We start from the raw sequence: 23983 nt of genomic DNA on the forward strand, positions 1-23983 counted from the left end.
AATGCTGGAGCATGTGCATGTGACTGAAATGAACAGCAGGAGAACAGCAACAGTACTGAAATGATAAATAGACATGTGTGGTTTGTTTCATTCCAAAATGAAATTCGGACACATTTTTGTTTTTTGGAAATTTTGATGTATCCGAATTTCCAAATTACAATAGTACCGAATTTAAACTAATCCAAAAAAAAAAAAAAAAAAAAAAATTAGGACAAAAATTTGAATTTGAATCGTTTTTGAATACTTTTCAAATAGTTTCGAATTTGATTAGTTTTTGAATTTGATTTGTTTTCGAATTCAAATCGCTTTCGAAATTCCAAGGAGAATATAATAGAATAGAAAATAAAGGCATATAATAGAAAAAAACATAATAGTATAGAAAAGAATATAACAGAAAATAAAGGAATATAATATAATAGAGTAAAACAGAACAAAATAGAATAGAAAATAAAAGAGCAGAATAGACTAGAATATAATAGCAACAAATAGAATGGAAAAACATAGAAATAATATAACCATCTTCTGAAATTTGAATTGCAAATAGAATAAGTTTGAATACATAAGAAAATAATAGAATAAAAAAAATGAATATAATAGACTATAATAGAATAGAAAATAAAATAAAACATTTTTTTGAGTAGAATAGAATATAACCATTTCCCACAATTCAAATATAATCAATTTGAATTTGAATAGAATAGAAAATAACAGAATAGAATAGAATAGAAAGAATACAACCATCTTCCAAAATTCAAATTTTGAATAGAATACATTTGAATAGTAAAGACTGGAATAGAATAACAATTAAAATAATAGAATAGAATAAAACAAACAAATATAAAAAAAATACAATTAAAGAAACAATAGAACAGGATATAAATAATATAATCATTTCCCAAAATTCAAATAGAATCAATTAGAATTTGAATAGAATAGAAAATAATAGATTAAAATAGGAAGATGGTTATATTCATTCTATTCTATTGTTTTTTTTCTATACTATTGTTATTTTGTATTATATTCTACGCTATTCCTTTCTATTCTATTCAAATTGATTCTATTTGTATTTTGGAAAATGGTTATGTTATTTCTATTCTATTCTTTTGTTTTTTAATTATATTCTTTACTACTCTGTTAAAATTTCATACGATAGTTATAATCTATTTAATTATATATATATTTTTTTATTCTATTCTCTTCCTTTCTATTATATTCCATTATATTCTGTTCTATTTTCTATCCTATTTTGTTTTGTTTTACTCTATAACTGCAGTATTTTATTTATTTTTTTCTGTTATATTTTTTTCTATTTTATTCCCTTATGTTCTATTCTATTTTATTCTCTTTGGAAATTGGAAAGCTATTCGACTTTGAAAACTTTTCAAATTTAAAAACTATCCAAAATTCAAAACGTATTAATTTGATCAGAATTCAAATTAAAAAATGTAATCGATTTGGATACGAATAATCTAAACAAATTCATAAATCTAATGAAACATTGTAAACTACTTTAACTAAACACATTTTTGTAAATAACGAATCTAAACTAAACGAAACATTTTTTTTTTCGTTCTGCCCATGTCTATTGCTAAATAAAAAAAATAGTTTTTTTGGGGGTAAAATTGAGGAGTCATTGTTAATTGGTTATTATGGGTTTGTGAACTTTAACTGTCTTATGAAAAGACTCAAATGGGCTGAGTATTATAAATTGTATATGCATATTTTGATTGTTTAGTTTAACTCTGAAATATTTCAGTCAAACCAAACTTTTTATTTTTATTGATCTGATCAGTATAGATTGCCATATATGTTTATCAAGCCAAATTACATATAGCATATAGCAAATCTGTAGAGTATTTATATTTAATCCTGATTGATGAAATTGTCCCAGAACATTTTTGCATACTTGTCATTCAACATGATTTACATTTGTTTCTCCTAAAAGGGAGATCAATATTTATGAGTCCTGTTCATTTCCATAAGGTCTTGGAGGAAAACATTACTCATTATTTTAATTAGTAGTATTTCTTTCTAGAATTTGAACTTCTGCAATCAATATTTGTCTCAAAGGAGAAGAACATTTTCTTGATGGTATTTCAGTTTAGGCATCCAGTATGATTAATCATTTTATCAAAGGTTCTGTTGTTCTTTGTATTTTTTTTTGTTTTTTTAAAAGATGAATAAAAAAAAAAACTCAATCGCTACATAAAATGCAACAGAGGCTGGCTGACATATCATTGAAATATACTATAATGAGTATTTATAAATATTGACAGCAAAAAATGGATACATAATTGATGCAAAGGGACCGCAAAGTTGCCAACAAGTATACCTGAGTCTGTGTAGAAGTCATAAAACTAATAAAAATTGAGGTTTTTAATTTATGTCGCTATGAGATATTATACAGTACATGTAGGCAACTTTACAGAGATTTGAAAGCACAATAATGACTAGAATTTCCTGTAAATAAATAGATACCTCCCTAAAATTCCTCTTAACAATTTAAATGGGTGTCCACGAAATGAGTCGAGGTACTCTGGGCCAAATACTGCTTGACACCTTTTTATTATTACCCACTGGCTGGGTTCTGGGCACCGCCACCAGTGCCTAAGGCCCAATTTTTCTGCCCCTGTAACAGGGGCGTGTAATAAAAATTTTTGATGCAATACTTTGCATGAGGCTCTTTGCTGCGCTCCAACTAGAGTATCTGTGAGGGGTTGCAGTGTTGTGGCACCAGTGCCTAAGGCCCAATTTTTCTGCCCCTGTTTAACAGGGGCGTGTAATACATTTTTTTGATGCAATACTTTGCAGCAGGGCTTATTACTGCGCTCCAAATAGAGTATCTGTGAGGGGTTGCAGTGTTGTGGCACCAGTGTCTAAGGCCCAATGTTTCTGCCCCTGTTCTAGTATTTTTCTTTGTTGGATTATTTTCTAATTTGGGTTTATTGTAGCTTTCTCCTAGGTTATCATAGTGCCATGTTTATTTTCCTGTACTAAATACTCATCAATGTCAATGTAAACACCACAAATCTAGATTTGATCTTTTAGGCAGCATTGATATTATAATAAGCCACACATTGTTGAGTATCCAAAAATATTTATTGGTTCACATTTAAAATGTCATTTTATTTTTTTATCCAAAAATATCTTATATATATTTTTTTGGCTAGAAATATTTGTCAACATCAATTTTTATTTTTTATAATTTTATTTTGAGATATCTTTTTTTTCTTAGATATCTTTTTTTGTGTATTTTCTTTGAGAATACCAAAATTAAAAAAATTCTGGTTAAAACGCATGAACCATGACCAATTTTTTAGCATTTGTCATTGTTCATGCATTTTAGCCAGAAAACTAGAGATTCCACTTTAAAAAAATTAAAACAAAACATACATATAAAAACAACGAAAACTTTAAACTTTTTTTTTTTTAAACCCTCCCCAGAACATCCATTAAATTCTTTAGTTTTCGCTCCACCGTTTTAGTTTTTTTCTCATCTGCCCCAAACAGATGTGGATGTCCTCGATTTCAGCCCTGCAGGACAACACCTCCCCAATTAACAGCTGGGCGCTGTATGTGTCCAATCCACCATCACCAGCACGAAAACCTCTTGAAATTTGGAAACAAACCATGTATTAAAATTATGCAGGCCTATATCTTTTACCTGAATCTGTGCTGTATGACACTGACCTGATGTGGTGGCAGTTTCCACTTCCTGCACATCTCGCGGGGGTGGGGTTTGGGAATGATGTGTGGGGTTTCTCTGCTCCAGTCTTGAAGCTTGATTGCGCCCTATGAGATTGTAAAAAAGGGAAACATGATTCAAAAAGATTAGAGGCCTGAAAGAGGAATATGAAGAATTTTTTTTATAAAGTGTGGTACAATTGTCTGTTTTTTTTTATCAATAACAGTTTTATTGAGAAGTTTTCAATACACGTATACATGTAGGACCATACACATAAGCAACATCTAGTGGAGTGGTCAGTAACACATTTGACATTCTCCAAAGCTCTATCTGACCAGTTATGTGTCTTCTCACAAGGTAGCGAATAGTTCGTACTGAGCCTTAGCTACATAAACCGGTTAAGTGCAAGGTACGAGATAAACATTTCAGTGCAACATTGTACTAGTGAACAATCTCGAATCATCCGTGGGCTCACGGGAAGAGAGAAGAAGTAGAGAAGAAAGGAAACGGCAAAAAGAAGAAAAAAAAGGGGGGAGGGGGAAAGAAGAGGGAGGCAGGGAAGGAGGGGGGGGATGGGATGTGAAATCACCTGTGTGGTTCAGCTACCTGATCTGGGTACCTCCTCCCGGCAGTGCCAAAGCTCCCAAACCTCATCGTGGGCTTCCAGCCTGTCTAGCATTCTGGCCGTCATTCTCTCCATTACAATTGTCTGTTTTTACAATCCTTCTAAGCTTAACACAGGATTGTATCCATTACCAAAGCTGCTACATTTCTCTATCTTTGGCCAAGTTTCCTACATGGAAACACACCAAGTATCCACTGGATCACCTCTGTGTGACACCCTAAATAGGTTGTTCTTGTGGCCAACACTTGTGCTGTACTGAGTCCATATGTGTAACCAACTGCTGAGCATACCCTCCTTTTACTGTATATTGACTTAAGTTGGATTATTTAAATCTAGTTAAGAACACATCTACATTAAATAAAAAATTGGTCTCACATAAATAGATCAAGATGTCTCAAGTTTCATGTTTGTGTGTAGTGGGCAAATAATTGGTCGTATGAGTCGTCGTTCATTCGCTCACTATTAGTAAAATATGATCTTTTTGTCTGTATTTTATTATTAGTGAGCGAATGAACGACGACTCATACGACCAATTATTATGCCCACAAACATGAACCTTGAGACATCTATTCTTGAGCTGTATATATACAACCTGAAAGAAAAAGCACATGCCACACAATAATAAAAAACTAATCAGAGTACACATGAAAATTACTTACTTCTTCTAATGACATTTTTAATCTTCTCCATTTGCTCCGGCTCTCTTAATTTAAGGTCAGACCACCTTTTGCGGAGCTGTTCCTTTGACCTGCGCACCCCAAATTTATGGTGGAGACTCTTCAGCACATTGTCCATGATTTGGGCCTTCACTTTGTTTGGATTCTTGTAAGGGCCATGTTTTCCATCATAATCCTCCCTCCTTAAGATTGCCACCATTTCCACCATCTCCTCAAACGCCATATTTGTGGCCTTGTACCTCTTGCTCCTGTATCTGGTGTGTGCTACCGCCTGGCTTCGCTCCTGGCTTGAGGTTGCAACTTGTTGAGTGTCCTCCATGTTGTATTGCATTAAAAGACCCAGAAGGGGCGGGGAAAGTACTAGAACGATCGTCAGGGACGGGGATAGAAGCTTGGATCTTGGATTGATAGATCAGTATATTAGAAATATGGTACACCTCAAAGGGATAGAAGCTTGGAATTCACAAGCCCTTCATTTTACACTAGGTAGCTTCTCTGTACAGAATGCTGTCAGTTGTCATGGTTGCAATGAAGAAACATATACATTTATTATCATTCAACTAATGATAGCTATCATAAGAATAGAATCATAAAGGTTATACTGAACAACATTAAATTACAAAATTACTGTACTTAGGTAATAATCTATGTTGTATTATTTTGTAGCTGAAGTGGACTTTTGTGGACTTTTGTAGTGAAGGAGCATACCACTACAATAGGTTTGCCTCAGATTCTAATATAGATATGTCGTGTGGCCAATTTATATAGAAACAGAGAAAATGATTTTTCTTTAACCACCTCAATACCACACACTTTCACACCCTTCCTGCTCAGGCCAATTTTCAGCTTTCAGTGCTCTTACACTTTGAATGACAATCACTTATGCCACGTACACAAGACATTTTTCGTGTTCTAAAAAATTAAGTTTGTTTTTAATGTCATTAAAAACGATCGTGTGTGGGCTTCAGAGCATTTTTCACGATCTAAAAAATGGTCACATTTTTTTTCGAACATGCTCTATTTTTTCACAACGTTTTTAACGTTGTCGTTTTTAAGGTTGTAAAAAATGGTTGTGTGTGGGCTTTAACGACGTGATAAAAACACGCATGCTCAGAAGCAAGTTATGAGATGGGAGAGCTCGTTCTGGTAAAACTACCGTTCGTAATGAAGTAAACACATTCATCACGCTTTAACAGACTGAAAAGCGCAAATCGTCTCTTACTAACACAAAATCACCTAAAGCAGCCCAAAGGGTGGCTCCACCCGCATGGAACTTCCCCTTTATAGTGCCGTTGTACCTGTTGTACGTCACCGCGCTTTGCTAGAGCATTTTTTTTTCACTATCGTGTGTAGGCAAGGTCGTTTTAATGATCGGTTGAAAAAAACGTTGTTTTTTCTAGACCCTTTAAAAACATAATTTTTTAGAACCAGAAAAACGGTCGTGTGTATGCGGCATTAGTCATGCAACACTGCACTGAAATGAAAATGCTATCATTTTTTCAGACAGACAGAGCTTTCTTTTGGTGGTATTTAATCACCAACAGTTTTTTTTTTTTTGCTGAAAAAATACTGAACATTTAAAAACATAATTTTGTTTCTGCAAAAAAAAAAAAAATGTGCAAATCTTTTTTTTTTATACATTTAAGCTACAATGTATTCTGCTACATTTCTTTGCTAAAAGTTACCCAAATCAATGTATATTATTTAGTCTGTGTGAAAGTTATAGAATTTACAAACTATGGTATATTTGAAAACAAATCAGTCTCGATGTACTGACTGCTTATCTCATTTCTTGAGGCCCTAAAATGCCAGCACAGTACAAATACCAACCAAATGACCCCTTTTTTGGAAAGTGGACAGTCCAAGATATTTAGTTTTGGGTATTTGGCATATTTACAGCCCAAAACACATTCGGCTACACCTCCCGTGTGACGCGATACCACATAAATGGGCCCAAAATCCAAGGAGCACCTTCAGGCATTATAGGGGCCTAAATTACAGAAACAGTGGAAACTCCCACAAAATGACCACATTTTGAAAAGCAAATACAGCAACTTATTTTTTAAGAGGCACAATGCGTCTTTTTAAGACTCCATTTTTTGCCACAACTTTTTGGAAAATGCAGTAAGAAAATAAAAATATTCACACAAATTTGTTAATTTAATAAGACATTTTTCACATACAGCATGGACCTACAACCCAAAACACTCTCTACTAATCCTTCTGAGTAGGGATGTCCCGATACCAAGCATTTCCCCGAGTACTTGTACTCGGGGAAATGCTCCCGATGCTTCACCCGATACTTGAGCGGGCAGGTAGGGGAGTTGCAAATCTTCTCTCCCCCATGGTCAGTGTTGTCTCCCCCCCCCTGCTGTTGACTTCCCCTGTCCGTGCTGCTCTCTCACCTCCCCCCGTCCGTCCGTGCCGTTCTCTCCTCCCGTTCCCCCGTCCGTCCGTCCCGTTCTCTCTCCTCCCCTTCCCCCGTCCGTGCAGTGCTCTTTCCTCCCCCCCCCGTCCGTCCCGTTCTCTCTCCTCCCCTTCCCCAGTCCGTCCGTCCGTGCCGTTCTCTCCTCCCCTTCCCCCGTCCGTCCGTCCCGTTCTCTCTTCCCCCCCCGTCCATGCAGTTCCCGTTCTCTTTTCCCCCCGTCCGTCCGTGCCGCTCTCCCCCCTCAATCTGTCAGGGGGGAGAGTGGAGGTAGGAGCCGCTAAGCCCGGCTCCTACCTTTTCAGAATGAACAGAGTCGGTGGTCACCGACTCTATTCATTCATATAACTGAGCATCGTAACCTCCTGTGATTACGATGCTTCAGTTTATGAATGGAGGAGCTTCCCTCCATTCATTTCAGCTGAAGCTGCTGAGAAAGGGACTGGGGAATCTGTTTCCCTAGTCCCTTTCTCTGTCTTAAAGGGGAGATGCCAGAGGTCTGTTAAGACCCCTGAAATCTCACCAAAGCCCCCCCAACAGGGCTGATAAAAATTAAAATAAAAAATTGCAATAAATATTAAAAAATAAATAAAATGTAAAAAAATAAATAAATAAAAAAAAACACACTGACAATTCACCCCCCCCTAAAAAATAAAAATAAAAAATAAATCACTGTAAAAAAAAAAATAGTAAAAAAAAAAAATAGTAAAAAAAAAAAAAAAATACCGCCACTGTCACATGACATTAAAAAAAGTATCGGTATTCGGTATCGGCGAGTACTTGAAAAAAAGTATCGGTACTTGTCTCAAAAAAGTGGTATCGGGACAACCCTACTTCTGAGTATGGAGATACTGTCATGGTCTTACCTCTTGCTGGCTTCTTTCATCTGACATGTGCTGGCGGCCATATTGGTTTCTGGGCTTCTTATAACTTACCACACCCTGCAGCTCCTCCTTCCCACTGGGAGGAGCTGGATGCCTTGCATATATATATAGGAGGTCTGTTGCTTCATTTCCCTGCTTGGTCCCCTTGTATACACATGCTCCTGAGATTGTGCTGCTGCTTCTGGTTACCGACCCGGCTTCCACGGACAATCCTTCTGGCTCCCGATCCCTGGCTTCGTTCGGACTACCCTTCTGGTTCCTGATCCCTGGCTTCGTTCGGACTATCCTTCTGGCTCCTGATCCCTGGCTCCGGTGGAAGACTCTGCTTACTGTTTGTTCATCCGTTTGGACTTTAACCTTGCTGTTTGGTTTTTAATAAAGCCTTCCTATTTCAGTTATCTGTTGTTGTACGTCTGATTCATGCTTCCGTGACATTAGGACCAAGCCATGAATTCTGACGGTACAGGGCCACCTTCGCTACCCATGCTGGTTGCCAGATTGGATCAGCAGGATCACCTGCTGGGTCAGTTCGCTCAGGCGTTGCAAACCCTGCATGCACGCACGGCTCATCTCGCTCCCATTGCCGATAGGCCGGTTGTCGCTCCTGGGTCCGCTCCTACTGCCGCTCCGGTTGTTGCGCCAGAGTCTACCCCGACACCTGTTGTTGCGCCTGCGGTGTTTCGGGGTATGACCGGTTCTGCCCCCCTTCCGCAGCGCTTCGGGGGAGAGCCAACTCAGTGCCGAGGTTTCCTCAACCAAGTGGGCATTTATTTTGGGTTGCTGCCACATGCCTTTCCCACTGAGAGATCAAAGGTGGGCTTCTTGATCTCGCTGCTCTCAGACAAGGCCTTGGCCTGGGCAAGCCCCTTATGGGAGAACAACAATCCGGTGGTTGCAGAGTTTTCCGGTTTTGTTGCTTCTCTTCGGAGGGTGTTCGATGTACCGGCTCGCTCTGCCTCTGCTGCGAGGCTCCTTATGTCCGCCAGACAGGGTTCACGATCGGTAGCCGAATACGCCATTGAGTTTCGTACCCTGGCAGCAGAGGTGGGCTGGAATAATGAGGCTCTGGTCGCTGCCTTCTTCCATGGTCTCTCGGATGCCTTGAAGGATGAGGTTGCGGCTAAGGACCTACCAGTGGAGCTCGAGGCTCTTATTTCTTTCCTGATATTGATTGACACCAGACTCAGGGAGAGACCTTCCTTTAAGGAGAGTCTGCGGAGGCCTCCTAACAGATTGGCGCCTACGTTTGCTGTCCCACCCGTGCCTCCCTCTCCTCCCACGCCTCCTGGGGTTGACTTGTCTGGGGGTGAACCCATGCAGCTGGGGTTGGCTTGCCTGTCCGAGGGGGAGAGGGCACTCCGGAGACGCGAGGGCCGATGCATGTACTGTGGTCTCGGTGGGCATTTTCGGTTGGCATGTCCGAACCGTCCAGGAGAACGCTCGCACCTGAGATCCTGTCGGGGGCAGATCTTGGGTGGAGTCTCTTTGTCCCCGGTTTCCCGTGCTGATAAACCACTGATCACCGTTGTTCTCTCCTGGGTCGGGGGCTCGGTGACGACCCAGGCGTTGGTGGACTCTGGTGCTGGTGGATTTTTCATTGATAGTAAGTTCGCTGCCGCCAACTCCATTCCTCTGCAGGCTCGAGTTTCTCCGCTGGTTCTCGAGGCGATAGACGGCAGACCCCTCCAGCCGTCGCACGTGACTCATGAGACCCTTCCTGTGGGGATAGCCATTGGGGCCGTTCACAGGGAGTCGGCCTGCCTTCAGGTCATTTCGTCTCCACACTACTCGGTGGTCTTGGGGTACCCCTGGCTCCAGAAGCATAATCCGACTTTCGATTGGAGATCGGCCGAGATCCTCTCGTGGTCACCACAGTGTGAGGCTAGTTGCATCCATGGGCCTGTCAAGTTGTTGTGTACCTCCTCGGACTCTGTGTTGCCTCCTGAATACGAGGGGTACCGGGATGTATTCGATAAGGTGCGCGCTGTTGCCCTGCCTCCGCACCGCCCATACGATTGTGCCATAGATTTACAACCTGGTGCCGTTCCTCCTCGTGGCAGGGTCTATCCACTTACGGTTGCGGAGAATGAGGCCATGGAGGAGTACGTGAAGTAGGCGCTTTCCCGTGGGCACATTCGCAAATCCTCGTCCCCGGCAGGGGCTGGATTTTTCTTTGTAAAAAAGAAGGGCGGAGAGTTGATGCCTTGCATCGACTATAGGGGCATTAATCGCATCACGATCAAGAACGCATACCCAATACCGTTGATTTCCGAGTTGTTTGATCGCCTGAAAGGGGCCACGGTCTTTACCAAACTCGATCTGAGGGCGGCATATAACCTTGTAAGGATCAAGGCTGGTGACGAGTGGAAGACCGCGTTCAACACCAGGACTGGTCATTATGAATCCCTGGTTATGCCTTTTGGGTTGTGCAATGCGCCTGCAGTCTTTCAGGAATTCATCAACGATGTTTTCCGTGACCTGTTGCAGCAGTGTGTGGTGGTCTATTTGGATGACATCTTGGTATATTCTGGATCCATGGAGGCCCACATTCTGGATGTCAAGCGAGTGTTGCGATGGTTACGAGAGAACAAGCTTTTCGGTAAGCTTGAGAAATGCGAATTTCACCGGTCCCAGGTAACCTTAGGTTACATCATTTCCGCGGAGGGGTTCTCTATGGACCCTGAGAAGGTTTCGGCAGTCTTAAAGTGGCCCCAGCCCAGTGGTCTTCGTTCCCTGCAGCGCTTTTTGGGCTTCGCCAATTATTATCGGAAGTTCATCAGGGACTTCTCCATGTTGGCCAAACCTCTCACGGATCTGACCAGAAAGGGCAGTAATTCCCAGGTCTGGCCGGCCGAGGCCATCCGGGCTTTTGAGGCTCTAAAATCTGCCTTTGTGTCGGCTCCAATACTGTCTCATCCCAACCCTGGGTTGCCCTTTGTTCTCGAGGTGGACGCGTCTGAGACGGGAGTAGGCGCCCTTCTGTCTCAGCGTCGGACACCAGAGGGTCCTCTGCTTCCCTGTGGGTTTTACTCGCGGAAACTGTCTCCCGCGGAGTGCAACTACCAGATTGGTGACAGAGAGTTGTTGGCCATCGTGCAGGCTCTCAAAGAGTGGAGGCACTTGCTCGAGGGTTCGGTGGTTCCGGTTCTCATCCTAACGGACCACAAGAATCTGACTTACCTTTCTGAGGCCAAGAGATTGACACCCCGTCAGGCCAGATGGGCTCTGTTCCTGTCACGTTTTAATTATGTGGTCTCCTATCTACCTGGTTCCAAGAACGTCAGGGCCTTATCACGTCAATACTCCGAGCTGTCCAGGGAGGAATCGATACCGACTTCGGTCATACCTCCTAATCAGATCCTGGCCGCCATTCGCACCAGCCTGACCTCTCCCCTTGGAGAGCAGATTTTGGCGGCCCAATCTGGTGCTCCCTCTGGGAGGCCCGACGGCAGATGTTTCGTGCCTTAGGAGTTGCGCACTTGGTTGTTGCGTACCTACCATAACTCCAAGACCGCGGGGCATCCTGGTAAGAATCAGCTGTCCTGGGCTGTTTCACGTTTGTTCTGGTGGCCTTCTCTACGTGCTGACATTGCCGCATATGTAGCAGCATGCTCTGTTTGTGCCCAGAGTAAGTCCCCTCGGCACCTTCCGTTGGGTCTCCTACAACCCATTGCCACAGGGGAGCGCCCATGGTCACACCTCGGGATGAACTTCATTGTGGACCTTCCTGCATCCCGAGGCCATACGGTCATCCTCATGATTGTGGATCGGTTTTCCAAGATGTGCCACTGTGTTCCTCTCAAGAAATTACCCTCTGCACAAGAGTTGGCCACGGTTTTCGCCAGGGAGGTCTTCCGGTTGCACGGTTTGCCCAAGGACATAGTGTCGGATCGGGGAAGTCAGTTTGTGTCCAGGTTCTGGCGCGCCTTTTGTTCCCAGTTGGGGATTCGACTCTCCTTCTCCTCGGCCTACCACCCTCAGTCCAATGGGGCCGCAGAATGGTCCAATCAGGCCCTGGAGCAATTTCTTCGTTGCTATGTCTCCGATCATCAAGACAATTGGGTTGACCTTCTGCCATGGGCTGAGTTTGCCAGGAACACGGCGGTTAACTCTTCCTCTGGGATGTCTCCCTTCATGGCCAATTATGGGTTCCAACCTGCCGTGTTACCGGAATCATTCTCTCCCCAAGATATTCCGGCTGTGGAGGATCACCTTTCCGCTCTACGTGCTTCTTGGGTACAAATCCAGAGGTCCCTTGAGGTCTCTGCGCAGCGCCAGAAACTCCAGGCTGATCGCAGGAGGGCGCCTGCTCCTTCCTACCAGGTCGGAGACCGTGTATGGTTGTCCACTCGCAACCTCAACCTTCGAGTGCCCACTCCTAAGCTGGCTCCTCGCTTTGTTGGTCCCTTCCGAGTGCTTCGCAGGGTGAACCCGGTTGCCTATGCCCTTGCGCTCCCACCTGGCATTCGGGTCTCCAATGTGTTTCACGTTTCCCTGTTGAAACCACTGGTATGCAATCGCTTCACCTCCTCGGTTCCTAGGCCTCGTCCGGTCCAGGTGGGCGATCATGAGGAGTATGAGGTGAGCAATATCCTGGACTCACGCTTGGTCCGCGGTCGGGTGCAGTTTTTGGTCCACTGGCGTGGTTATGGTCCAGAGGAGCGTTCCTGGGTTCCCTCCGCAGATGTCCATGCTCCTGCCTTGCTCCGAGCCTTCCACGCGCGCTTCCCTCAGAAACCGTTTTTTGCGCCGCGGAGGAGGGGCCCTTGAGGGGGAGGTACTGTCATGGTCTTACCTCTTGCTGGCTTCTTTCATCTGACATGTGCTGGCGGCCATATTGGTTTCTGGGCTTCTTATAACTTACCACACCCTGCGGTTCCTCCTTCCCACTGGGAGGAGCTGGATGTCTTGCATATATATAGGAGGTCTGTTGCTTCATTTCCCTGCTTGGTCCCCTTGTATACACATGCTCCTGAGATTGTGCTGCTGCTTCTGGTTACCGACCCGGCTTCCACGGACAATCCTTCTGGCTCCCGATCCCTGGCTTCGTTCGGACTACCCTTCTGGTTCCTGATCCCTGGCTTTGTTCGGACTATCCTTCTGGCTCCTGATCCCTGGCTCCGGTGGAAGACTCTGCTTACTGTTTGTTCATCCGTTTGGACTTTAACCTTGCTGTTTGGTTTTTAATAAAGCCTTCCTATTTCAGTTATCTGTTGTTTTACGTCTGATTCATGCTTCCGTGACAGATACCACATGTGGGAGACTTTTTCACTTTTTTGACTGATTATATACAGAACATTCTATCTTGTGTATCACACAAATCAACCAATTGTATCAAAAACCAATGGTTGCCTCGATACTAGTGATCAAGAAATATAGTGTAGCCGGTGCCCCGCAATATCCTGTGGCGTGGCCAAGTTGGCCGAGATTCTTTTGTGAGGGAGAAAGTGCCTGTAAGCTTCTGTGGGGAAATGTCCCCCTCTCCTTTTTTTATCTACACACACACACACACACACACACACACACACACACAGCTGCTCACTCTGCACCCTCCCCTGTGTCCCTATTGGCAGGAGGAGGAGAGACAATTACAGGAGCAAATCAGAAGGACTTTAACAAACAGCAGCTGCAAAGGATTCTGGGAAATGTAGTCCCCATCTAAAATGGCCCCATAGCTTTCTATGGAGACAGAACTACAATAGTGTAACAGGCGCTCCCAGAGCCGTAATGCGTTCCACTCTGGTCACCCGGCGCCGCATGCGTTCCAGCTTGCAACGCGGAAGTGCGTCGTGCCTCACCCCCGTCTGGAATCAGTGCTTATGCAGTGCACCTGTCTCCTGCCTATAAAGGCATTCAGGTTACATTCAAACGCTGTTCTATTATTGTCGGCCTTAGCCGGCTTGGCTACATTTTAACTAGAGCTACTAATACAATGGGAAACCATTCCTTTCCTGGATCTGCGCTGTCAACCTCACAAGAGTTGCTGCGGACACCGCAAGATAACCCCCACCAGGAGACCCTCCATAGAAGAATCCCTAAACTATGGAACTCCATTGCTGCTAAACTGCAACAAGACTCATCCTCTGCAAACGGATAAGTGGCCATTGTTTCACTTGTAGTGCCTTTAAAATCATCTACTACATATATTGCTTCTAATCAGTTGCTGTATTGAACTCTGACTTACTAAGTATTAGCATACTGCTTGAGATTGTCTATTGTGTTTTCGGCTACTTGTCGTGGAGTATCTTAAAGGGGCATACACTCTTAAATTACCTGAGCTATATTTCCCTCTCTTACGCAACTACCAGTTGCCTACACCTTGCTTAATTACTACACACTTGACATAAGTTGCTACTTGTTCATGGGCCCATGCCCTAAGTTACTGAACATGTTCGCCTTAACTTTTCTATGCTAGGGGTTGAGGATATTTAATACCTGCTCCCTTAGTGACCTAATGCATTCTTTATGTTAAAGTGATATGATGTAGAGAACCCCCAAACTCCTGTTCTCTGATTGGAGTGACGCCTAGGGTCCGATACTGATAATAACTTGCATACAGAAGTGCATTGCAATCTTCACGTGCATTGTAATCTTTTAACGCTAGGGGTTGGACGCATGTTGTAATACCTCCGCCCCCTTAGAAGCTCAACGCATTCATATATGTGAGAGAGATGATGTAGTGACCCCCCAAACTTCTGTTCTCTGATTGGAGTGACGCCTGGGGCCTAGTACTGAAATCTCACATAGAGACGTGCATTGAAATCCTTGCTAACCGCAGTTGTGGTTCACTCCCGTTCACCAGTAGTTTGTGACAGAATAATAGAACCTTAAAATGAACCCAGCGGAACTTGCAAACAATGTGGTCGCCCTTATTTAAAAGGTAGACGCACTTGCTCAAACTGTACAAACTCTGCAGTTGGAGAACCAAACACTGCAAGAATTAGTTGCGCAAAATCCAAATGTGCCTCGTTTTCCCCCTGAATCTAAGGTCAATCCACCAGTACCTTTTACTGGTGATCGAAAGACATACAGAGAATTCATTAATGCATGTAAATTAATGTTTGAATTACGCCCTCGCACCTTCCCCAATGACAGGATTAAGGTGCTTACCCTCATATCCTATTTACGTGGAGAACCACGCGCTTGGGCAAATACCTACCTAGAAAAAGAGGATCCAATCCTAAATTCATGTCCACAATTTTTGGCAACTATGTCCTTGCTTTATGATGACTTCAACAAGCAACTCACTGTGGAAAATGCTATTAGGAATCTCAAACAAGGTACAGGACCTGTTGAGGATTTCATAGCGGAATTTCAGAGCTGGGCTCTCGAGACTGAGTGGAATGATGTTACACTCCGTAACCATTTTCGTCTCGGCCTTTTCGAACCACTCCAAGATGAGTTGGCTAGAGCAGATCTCCCCATTCTCCTAATGACACCATACAACGTTCTATCACTATAGATCGTAGGTTAAGAGAGAGACAAGCTGAATGTTTATCAAGTTTCACAGCACCTGTCCCTACACCTCTAAACTTGAGTCTGTCCCCTTTTGATGAAAAAATGCGTAGTGCGTAGTGGTGTGTCTAGATGACATAATAAATGGCTCAGTTGAATTATTGCAACATGGGAAACATGTCAGATGGCTACTTGAAAGACTCAGAGCTCATTCCCTCTATGCCAAGGCTAAGAAATTGTGGCTTTGAACAGACCACTATTGCCTACCTTGTCTTTGTTATTTCTCTAAAAGGCGATACAAAGTTTTTAAAAAAAGTTATAAAGTATATAAAAAATGTTCTTACTGCTGAAACTCCTTACCTTGATATCCTTAGCTTGCAACGCGGAAGTGTGCCGCGCCTCACCGCCGTCTGGAATCAGTGTTTATGCACTGCACCTGTCTCCTGCCTATAAAGGCATTCAGGTTACATTCAAATGCTATTCTATTATTGTCGGCCGTAGCCGGCTTGGCTACCTTTTAACCAGAGCTACTACTCTTCCTAAATGGGAAACCATTCCTTGCCTGGATCTGCGCTGTCAACCTCACAAGAGTTGCTGCGGACACCACAAGATATCCCCCACCAGGAGACCCTCCATAGAAGAATCCCTAAACTATGGAACTCCATTGCTGCTAAACTGCAACAAGAAGACTCATCCTCTGTAAACGGATAAGTAGCCATTGTTTCACTTGTAGTGGCTTTAGAATCATCTACTACATATATTGCTTCTAATCAGTTGCTGTATTGAACTCTGGCTTACTAAGTACTAGCATACTGCTTGAGATTGTCTGTTGTGTTCTCGGCTACTTGTTGTGGAGTATCTTAAAGGGACATACACTCTCAAATTACCTGAACTATATTTCCCTCTCTTACGCAACTACCAGTTGCCTACACCTTGCTTAATTACTATGCGCTTGACATAAGTTGTTACTTGTTTATGGGCCCATGCCCTAAGTTACTGAACATCTTCGCATTAACTTTTCTATGCTAGGGGTTGAGGATATTTCACACCTGCTCCCTTAGTGACCTAATGCATTCTTTATGTTAAAGTGATATGATGTAGAGAACCCCCAAACTCCTGTTCTCTGATTGGAGTGACGCCTAGGGTCCGATACTGACAATCACTTGCATACAGAAGTGCATTGGAATCTTCACGTGCATTGGAATCTTTTAACGCTAGGGGTTGGACGCATGTTGTAATACCTCCGCCCCCTTAGAAGCTCAACGCATTCATATATGTTAGAGAGATGATGTAGTGACCCCCCAAACTCCTGTTCTCTGATTGGAATGACGCCTTGGGCCTAGTACTGAAATCTCACATAGAGACATGCATTGAAATCCTTGCTAACCGCAGTTGTGTTTCACTCCCGTTCAACAGTAGTTTGTGACAAATAGCCAGTCTGCTCTGGGGTCAAAGGAACTAGAGACTCCATCTTGCTGACCCAAGGAGATTTCTCAGACTACATGAGTCAGAGGAAGAGATTAGACCTTGGGGAGAAGTGCTGCCTCCCAGGTCAGTCCACCGCATGATTTCAGGCATCCACAACCAGTTGGGACATCCAGCCCAAGAGAGGGGGATCCCAGATGCTTATCCAGACGCACCTGAACTGACCGTGTGGAGCATTCCAGTGTAAGGTGACCAGTCAGATCCCTATAAGAGCCTGCATGTTCCAGGACACTTGTTTGGGCCTTCGCCGCAGGAATGGGCGAGGAAACAAGGACACTGCACACAGAGTTAAAGGAACACTAAAGGTTCGTTTTTTATTAGATCAATTGATTGCTGTAAGCTAGAGCATTTAAATATCACTTACCTCGTTTTTCCTTTTGACCTCCAAAATACAGTAATCCGGGTTTGAAAATGCCATTTCCTGTCTCTCCTCTTCTTGCTTTCCACCAGCATCTGAGCCGTTTTGCATGGTGGAAAACAGAATGTGCTCACCCCCTCCCTATGACTACAGCCCTGCGTGAAGATGCTCTCACAGGCATGGAGGCTAAGCCTAATGGGAACTGTAGTTCCCATTAGGCCGTGATGTAGCAAGAATGAATGCGCACCGCAAACCAGGAAGTCAGTGAGAATAACGATTCAGGAGTGACGGAGGTGAATAAAACAGCTCGATTTCAACAGGTATCAAACTAGTTATAATGCAAAACATTACTTTTTACTTTATCAGCTACTGTCAGACTTTAATTTAAGAGGAAAATATTTTTGTCTTTACAACCCCTTTAAATGAACACTGTATACAGACATCATTGCTGTTAGTCATCTTGCTGACATTTGTAGTGCCACAGGGCTAAAGGATAAGGCCATCCATTCACAGAGACACTGCATACAGACACCATTATCCTTTCATCTTTCTGAGGAAGATCCTGAATTCTTTACTTGATAATCCTGGCCAGTTGTGTTGTTTGGCTCTGCTATTCAGGAGTTTAAGTGCACCAATGAGAGTGGCTAGCTGAAGATACAAAGCCTCATCTTTCTTCAAAGGGACTGAAGTTACTAGTGACATACAAGCCCACAATCACATACAATCACATACACATTCTTCAGCGGGTAGTCTGCTTTTAGATAAAAGTGGTCTCTGCGGCAGATTCGCTGCAAGATCACTTTTATCAGCAGCGGGAGATGTCCCCCTCCCTCCGCCACTTACCGGAGGAGGTGATCGCATCTTCTCCCCTCTGTGTTATGGAGCTGAGTGAGGGGAAGATGGCCCCCACCCGTCTCAGTACTATTACAGGGCGGAAAGCGATGACAAAATGCACTTCCGCTCATAGCTCTTAGGCACCGTACACACGACCAAACATGTATGCTGAAACTGGTCCGCGGGCCAGTTTCAGCAGACATGTTCGGTCGTGTGTAGGCGCGAGCGGGCCGAATTCCAGCAAACATTTGCCCGCCGGGCCTTTTCCCAGCAGACAAATATTCCTGGACGTGTTTTAAAACCGTCCGCTGGAATCCTGCCCGCTCGGACATGTACGGTCGTCAGTACAGACCTACCGTACATGTCCGAGCGCCCGCCGTACCTCTCATGCGTCGAATGACTTCGACGCATGCGTGGAAGCCTTTAAATGGCAGGCCCGCCCACGTCGCTGCGTCATCGCCGCGTCATCATCGCGGCGACGACGCGGACACGCCCCGCGTAATGTTTACGCGCGGACTTCTGTACGATGGTTAGTACAACCATCGTACAGAAGCCCTCTGGCAGGCATGTACGGTGAAAACGGTCCGACGGACCGGTTTCACCGTACATGTTTGCTCGTGAGTACCCGGCCTTAAGGAGATTTTTTTTTTAACAACTTTTTTTTTTATTGCATTTTTGTATAAATATGAGATCTGAGATCTTTTTGACCCCAAATCTCATATTTAAGAGTTCCTGTAATGCTATTTTTCTATTACAAGGGATGTTTACTATCCTTGTAATAGGAATAAAAGTGAAATTTTTTTTAAATAAAAATAAGAGTGTAAAAATAAAAAGGTAAAATAAATAACAAAAAATCTTAAAACATTTTTAAACGTGCCTCGTCCCTCCGAGCTCACGTGAAGAAGCGAACGCATACATGAGCAGTGCCTGCATATGAGAACAGTGTTCAAACCACACATGTGAGGTATCACTGCAATCGAGTAATAATTCTAGCACTAGACCTCCTCTGTAACTCAAAACATGCAACCTTTAGTATTTTTTAAACATCGCCTATGGATATTTTTAAGGGAAAAAGTTTGTCGCCATTCCACGAGCGGAGTGCAATTTTACTTCCAATAGATTTTTATTAGTAATTGCATAATACAACCGATCGTACATACATTCAGGAGACAACAATTCTCATCAATAAACCATAAGTCATAAGTCATACAAGTGCACAACAAGGTAGAACAATTCTCAGACATATTAATTGCCTTCTTAGGTGCAACTGACTCGTTAACAGTAAGAAGAAGATAAACTCCAAGAATAAATGGTATCTAACATATGGGTCACACATAATCTGTTAACGTGTAGGTGAAACCTACACCATTGGTGTACTTATGAGCCTGGTCCCTACCGAATCGAAACTTGTCGAGACGAGAAGGGTCCAAGCCCAAGTTGGGCCCCCCTCACCGTCAACGCCCCTATCGTGAACAAAACTGCGCCGACAACTGAAGGGCACCATCTATCCATTCTTGCCGAGTGGCAGCCAATAGTGTGCCCTAACAATGAGTAGATATCTATATCTGCGGGATCAGATGTGTATCTAACTGTTGTGTATGCATGTGAAGTATGCGGTAGATGTTATATTAAGTAATATAAGAAGGAAGAAAAGGAAAAAGTAGAGGATATGGAGAATAAGGAAGGGAAAATAAGGAGGGTAAAGGAAAAAGGGAAAAGGAAGAAGAACTTAGAAAACTTAGAAAACTTAGAGAAATTTAGAAAAACTTAGAAAGACTTAGAAAGATTTGCACTGGATGTGTTTCTTAATGTGCATGTTGAGAAATGGTAAGGTGTTAGATAGAAAAAGGAGAAAATTACATTAGGCCTAAAATCTATGTTCGTTGGCATCGTACCAATCAACCCAGGGTTTCCAGATCTGGTCCCCCACCCTAGGACTTCGTTGAGACTTCCCAAATAGGATTTTGTGGCTAATGTGAAGGTTGGTGGATCTAACCACTCCTCTCAGAGTGGGAGTCTCGATACACTTCCACTTTCTGGTTATTTCTAGTCTGGCGCTCAGGAGGATATGTGTAACTATTAGTCTGTGGGGCATAGGGAATTGATCTATTCCCAGGGACAGGATAGCCAAGTCCTTCTTGAAGGGACATGTGTGGTTCGTGATCGAACTGATAAGGGCGAACACTTCGTTCCAATATTTCCTCAACCTAGGACAATCTCCTAATATATGTAGTAACGAGCCTCTGTGGCCACACAATCTCCAGCATGCGGGGGAGGACTGAGTGTAAAAGTTTGCCAATCGCGAAGGAGTTAAATACCATCGTAGTAAGATCTTCTGGTACAATTCCCAAAGGTTGGTGCATTTAGTGGCTTTGTACACCGAGGAAATTGCAATTTTCCATTGGGATATGTCATATGTGTCTCTGAGGTCCCATTCCCAAGATCTCATAGAAGGTGTTTTAGTCAACCGGGTCTTTTGTCCTAGTATGTTATAAAATAGGGATATTCCTTTTATAGAGGTAGTTAAGCTAGTGAGGTAAAGGAATACTCTCCACGGAACCACAACTGATAGTTCTTGAGTGTCTTCTAGGAGGTGTGCTATTCGCATAGTCGTGTATTGGTCTCTAGGAGATAGGCCATATTCTTTTTTTTTTTTTATTTCACGTCAGACTCTGCTCACATGTAACAGTAAGAATGGCTCACGGTTCGACCGCCCATAGCGTCTCTCTTGTGGCTTGGCATCATCCGTGGGTTTTTTTTTTTTTTTTATAAATTGTGATAGTTTTTTCCGTATTGGTATTTTATACTCTTTTCTTTTTTTTTTTTTTTTTTTTTTTCCCCATATCATGTTTGGGTTTCCTTTCTTTTATATAATTACCACTTTGTCATTTTTAAGCCATTCATTATTCTTTTCCCAACTAACAAGTCTGACTACCTTACTTACTGTTTAACGTAACTAACCCCCCCTTTTTTTTTTTTTTTTTCTCTCCCCCCTTCCCCCCCGTCCCTAGATCTGTGTGCCATGCAGTCTTCTCTTTAGTTTCTCAGCTATCTGTTTCTGCCATTCCCTGGACAAACTTTTCTGTAGATTTAAACCATTTCCATTTTTCCCAAACCACCCTGTATTTGTCCTCTCCTCCAGTCTCTACACAGGCAAGATACTCCATCTCTTCTATATAATCGACCCTTTCTATCCATTCTTTAATTGATGGCCTCTTTGGACAAAGCCAATTTTTTGGGATCAAAGCCTTTGCTGCGTTTAGCAGCACTGGGACCAAAGTTGTTCCATATTGTTTTTTTGTTTTTTCTGTTCCATGAAACAAACAGGGAGTGGGCTACATGGAATCCTCTCCCCCGTTATTTCGACAATATATTCCAAAATTTCTTTCCAATATTCCTGTATTCTCGGGCAGTCCCACCATATATGCAGAGTTGTTCCTTTTTGTTTACAGTTTCTCCAACATAGCTCTGAATTTTTTGGGTGGATCTTATTCATTCTAGATGGAGTTAGGTGCCATCGAACCATACATTTGTAGTTTGCTTCTATGGTGGTCATATCTAAAGCGTGGTTATATACTGCACCTATCATTTGTGATTTATCAATCCTTTTACCCAAATCGCTTTCCCATTTTTCCAGAAAGGGCAATGTTTCCTGGGTCTCGAGCTCCGTTAATATCCCGTATGTCTTTGATATACCGTGTGTCAGGGGCTTATCTGTGTTGCATATTTTTTCTATTGGGTGTAGTGTCTTGTCATCCCTAATCGGTTGTGGTAGTGTGCTCACAAAGTGTTTTAACTGCAAATACTCCCATTCACTCATCTTTTGTTCCCCTTCTCCTATTTTTATATCTTGTCTTAATTAAATTTTTCCCCGTGTGACAATATCTTTTAGCTTTCTCTCCCCCAATTGCTTTCCAAAGCGTGTTCTATTACCTGGTGGAAAAAAAATTGTGCCTACTAATGGGATTAATGGAGAGTTATACTCCCATTTTTCCCGTCTAACTATTGTGTCCCATATTCTAAATACGTTTCTTGTTATACTATGTGTATTTTTGCCCAATTCCCTCATTTTCTGTGGTATCCATACATTTCTATTTAATTGTGTCCTACTTAATATTTCTTCCATACGTACCCATTTTTTTTTGGTGTGTATATTTGTCCATTCTACCATTCTGGCTAAGTTGACAGCAAGATAATATCTTTTTATGTCGGGGAGCCCCAACCCCCCTCCTTTTTTTTTCATGCTCAACATTGAGTAGCTTAGTCTAGACTTTTTACCTGCCCATATATATTTCAAAATTACTGTTTTAATTACTTTAAAAAAACTTTGCGGTATTTTTATTGGGAGCATTTGAAGTTTATATGTTATTTTCGGTAATATCATCATTTTAAACGCATTAATCTTACCTATCCAGGAAATATGTTTTTTTGCAAGATTTTTCAGGTCTTGATTAATGTCGTTAATTAGTGGGACAAAATTAACCGGGTAGAGTTTTTCAATTGTTGGTGTAATTTTTATTCCTAAGTAAGTTATAGCTTCTTTTTCCCATGTAAATGGGAGCTCTTTCTGTAATTCTTCTGCTTCTTTTTTATCTATCCCCAGATTCAAAATTACCGTTTTTATCGGGTTTATTTTAAAGTTTGAAAGTTCGCCGTATCTTTTTATTTCCTTTATAACATTGGGGAGGGAGACTCTGGGTTTGGTCAAATATAGGAGTATGTCGTCTGCATACGCCGCCACCTTGTGTTCTTCGTCACCCACTCTCACCCCCCCCTATACCCGGGTTTTCCCGGATTTTTGCTAACAATGGTTCCAGCGCTATTACATATAGGAGGGGCGAGAGCGGGCAGCCCTGTCTGGTTCCATTTTTCATTTCGAACGCAGACGACATACTCCCATTGACCTTCACCCTTGCCGTCGGCTGGCTATATAAGTTCTTTACCCATTTCATGAACCTTGGTCCCAGGCCTATACTTTGTAAAGTTTTCATCATAAACCCCCAGTCGACTCTGTCAAATGCTTTTTCGGCATCTAAGGACATGAGTACGACTGGGGGTTTCTTTTTTGGATCCTGTTGTAACAACAACAGAGTCCTTATGCTATTGTCTCTTCCTTCTCTGCCTGTTACAAAGCCCGCCTGATCTGTGTTTATTAGTTGCGGCATTAAATCTTTTATCCTGGTTGCTAATATTTTCGCATATACCTTCAGGTCTGCGTTTAGTAATGCTATAGGTCGATAGTTGGAACACAAGGTTCCATCTTTTCCTGTTTTGGGGATAATGGAGATATTTGCCAAGAGAGATTCTTTTCTTATTTCCTCTTCTTCTCCTATTTTGTTAAAATAGTTACACATCTCTGGGACTAGGAGATCTTTAAATTTTTTGTAATATTTGATCGGCAAGCCATCAGGACCTGGGCTCTTACCACACGGTGTTTCCTGGAAGGCTCTGTATATCTCCTCTTGCGTTATTGTGGCCTCCAAGGATTCAATATCATTTTGAGAGATTTTGGGTAATTTCACTTCTTTTAGGTATTCCCTAATTTTCCCTTTTCT

The sequence above is a fragment of the Rana temporaria genome, chromosome 1 (genome assembly GCF_905171775.1).
Source record: "Rana temporaria chromosome 1, aRanTem1.1, whole genome shotgun sequence".
Classification (NCBI taxonomy): Eukaryota; Metazoa; Chordata; class Amphibia; order Anura; family Ranidae; genus Rana; species Rana temporaria.